This window comes from Stigmatopora nigra, chromosome 3, assembly GCF_051989575.1.
Source record: "Stigmatopora nigra isolate UIUO_SnigA chromosome 3, RoL_Snig_1.1, whole genome shotgun sequence".
In the NCBI taxonomy this organism is placed as follows: Eukaryota; Metazoa; Chordata; class Actinopteri; order Syngnathiformes; family Syngnathidae; genus Stigmatopora; species Stigmatopora nigra.
Window position 1 is genome coordinate 1,013,596 of NC_135510.1, and position 3,904 is coordinate 1,017,499.

Below are 3,904 nucleotides of genomic sequence, written 5' to 3' on the forward strand. Positions count from 1 at the left end.
AAGGATGGCAAGAGGAGAGGAATGGGGAGGACGCTAAGGTGTGGCCTTGGTGGAAGGTGAATCTTTGATTGGATAATGTGTTGTGACTATTTGATATCTCCTCGCCGCATTGGCTGAAACTAAACAAGGGATTCAACTCTGTATGTTGATGAGATGGACGAGAGCCCTGAGAGTGGTTGTCTGATTGGAATAAGAATGTTGGAAATGGATGGGAGGATTTTCATCATGTGCTTATAAAGCTACCAAATGGACAGTATTAAATTTACATATAAAACTGAGTATTTAATAAAAAATGCTTTTAAAAAAATATTTCACTGAGAATAGCTCCCTTAAATGGATCATTAACCTGACAAAACAAACTCAAAATATCACAAAGAGGGGTCTATTTATATTGTTGGCACTAATAGTACCAGGCAATGTGATTGGAGTTCATGTGACTTGTCTTTGTTCCCATTGTGATCAAAACAATGTTTCATCAATGCACAAAGACAACGGATAACAGATCCTTCACTCAGCATAGGGCTGCAGTTATTTTGGACCATGTGAATGAGTTAATTCTGTAATTGAAAAAGGTTTAACATTATTTTGATGATTGTAAATTATATTATAGGAAATTATATACAAGTGAGGACAGGAAAAATCCAAACTGGACAATGTACATCATGTAAAACACAAAATGACAAAAATTGCACTAAAATGGGGGTAAAATCCACTTCCTAGCACCATTTAGTGATTAAATTCAAACATTTTGAAACATTTGATTTTCAGAAATCAGAACTTGGCCCACAATTTAAATATTATTTAGGAATATAGCCATATTTCACTCACCAAAAATAACTTTTAACGGTACACAATATCCATCCTCCTATTTTCCTTCTTTTAAATCGCCATCGAAGCTAATGCTGAAAGTCGAACCTGTTCTGTCATATTTCTGGCAAAGTCCATCATGAAAATGGCTTTAAATCAACACAACAATATATTTGCTTGTGCAACTAGCTCCAGACAGTTTGGTAGCTGTGGTTAATCACTAGCCAACATAGTTGGTGAAAGCGATTACGTATCCCTACGCCTCCCAGAAGGCAACGCCGTATCCCTACGCTTGCGACAAGGCATTGTGGTGTTGCCAACTCCAAATTTGATTGGTTAAAGCAACAGTTTTATCGATGCAGAGCCCGCAGAACTGATTGTGAAGGCCTTACGGCAGATTTCCAACCCTGGCAACAAATAATGGCAAATAATGTAATTGGTTAAATGCTTCAATATGAAAACACATCTGGAAGCAGTGTAACCAGGTGGGAAAGCAATGAAAGGAAGCTAACAATTTGGAATTATTTAATAAGTATTGATGGACAAAACATAATATATGATTCAGATATTTCTTAGACCAGCAGAGAAAGCCTTGAAGGTCCTGACGGCCCGCCACTGATGGATAGTAATATAAGTTTTTCAATTCAGGACCCTAATGACATATATCTTGTTTCTTCTCATCTCATTTCCTGAACCGCTTTATCCTCATTAGGGTCGCGGGGGCTGCTGGAGCGTATCCCAGCTGACTCCAGAAAGAGAGGACTTGCACTAAATCTCCCAAAACCTGTTTTTTTTCCATTATTATTTAAATCAAGCAGAGAAATACTTTCACTACTAGGATTTACATTTTTTTTATATATGAACAATGTTAATACACTCCAGTCTTTTCATGTGCTTATAGCTGTAATATTGACTAAATACACTTCTTGATAATTGTACACGTGTACTGAAAATAAGATTAGATTAAATACATTTTAGTTTATTCTGTTCTAGATTTGTGATTCAAGGTTTGATATGCCAACTTTGGATATTATTGGTTGTCTTGAAATTGTTTTTCAGAATCAATTTTGTGTTTGTGTGTGTGCTTTTTTTAAATTGTTTGCGCTGCAAAATGTTCCAAAAGTTAGTCGTCAAAAATCAACGTGCACGACTCGAAGGATCTATCGGCCTCTGCTGGGAAGGAATGAAAGTTTCTTTCTCCATTATTTAAAAAAAATAAAAATGTTCAACTTCTCCCTTCCAAACTGCATTATTTAAAAACTAAACATAACCATTTTTCTAACAAGCTAATATAAGTTTGTGCAAAAGTATTTCACAACAATTAAAACCTTAACACATGCAATTTAAAGATCAATGGTGAGATTTTCACTTTTAAAATCAAATCAATCAAATATAAAAGTCTTTGTCATCATACACAGCTGTGTATAACGAAATTGGTGGTGCTACTCCACAAAGTGCGTTTTCCCAGTAAAAAAAAAACAAATAAGTAAAATAAAAATATAAAAAGTCCCATCCTGGCAAGGTAAATTCTAAAATATTGGACAATCTAAGATATTGCACATTGCTATTGCACACCCCAAAGTTATTGCACAGAAGGGATTGTGTGTTGATCTAACGCAAGATCAGAATCCTGATGGCTGTGGAGGAAAAAAATGCTCTGGCGACCAGGGGTCCGAGTGCGTCGACCTCGCAATTCTGGGGTCGTGGGTTTGATCTAAGTTTGGTCCTCATTATGTGGATTTTTTGTCATGTCTGCCAACCAATTCGCACTTTAAAAATTCCCATTTTTTCCAAGTTGTCAACAGCATATTTCAAGAATGCATTTAAAGGATGTACTTTTTTATATTGAAAATTCCAGTTATTTCATAAATGGCATGTGTTGACATTTTAATATTTTCTTCCATTCTCTTGCTTTTATTCCAGTGTTAATGACTTTTTTTGCCTGTCAATACATTTGTTGTTGTTATGAATCTGAGTTAAAAGTAAAAACTCACAAGAAACCCCATTTAACTGACTACTTGCCATTGACAGTGCTCGTGGCCCAATCCATTTTGAATGTAGGTGATGGAACATGTTTTTCTCCCTCGAAGACGAAGTGGATTTGACATCTATGGCTCTGAAAAATGCATATTAAAGGCTATTATTTTCTTCTTACATTGTTTACATGTATATATTTATTTCTAATATATATAATAAAAACACGTATACACACCCACACAGGAGGACCAACCTCAAACTGTGAGCCCTAGCAGCTGAGTGGTTAATGCATCACCCTCACAGCTCTGGTGTCTTGGGTTCAAATCCAGGTTGTTCCAATATATGTTTCCTTTGCGTACTTTGGTTTCCTCCCATTCCAAAATCATGCATACTATTAACTTTGAATTGGATAACTTTATTCATTCCGTATTTGGGAAATTTGGTTGTCACAGTAGCAAGAGGGTGAGGATGCAGAAATAGGAAAGGCATTTTAGACATAAATAGATAGGTAATAAGTAAGTTAATAAATAAATACATGAATAAATATATAAATGTTTTAAAATGTACCTTGCCCCGATGTGACTTTTGATACTACTTGTTTTTACTGAGAAACATGCACTTAGTGGAGTAGCACCATTAATTTTGTATACGCAGCTGTTGTATAATGACACAAAAGGCTTTTGATTTGATTGATTGATTTGAGTATGAGAGCGAATGGTTGTCAGTCTCTCTGTGCCCAGATTGTCCCCCACCTCCGGCTCTGGGATGGGCTGCAGCACCCCCCGCGAGCCTAATAACGATAAAGCCGTTCAGAAAATGAATATTAATGAATACATATTTCTTCAAAATAGACTAATGTATTCTATAGGTGGCACTCAATAACACTCAAAATACGATTTTTTTTCTGTTTTAATTTCTTCGTATTTAACTTGTTGCCTGTCATTAAAAACGAACACATTTAAAGTGGGAGCTCATCTCTCAGTGTCATTGGTCTCTGTCTGGTCAGAATGGGTAGGACGTCTGGCCCCGTCAATGGGAGCAAATGAGTGCCATGATGTCCATTAACCAACCACACAAGCAAGCAAAGGGAAAGTGACGTCACAATTCATAGCAAACCAAT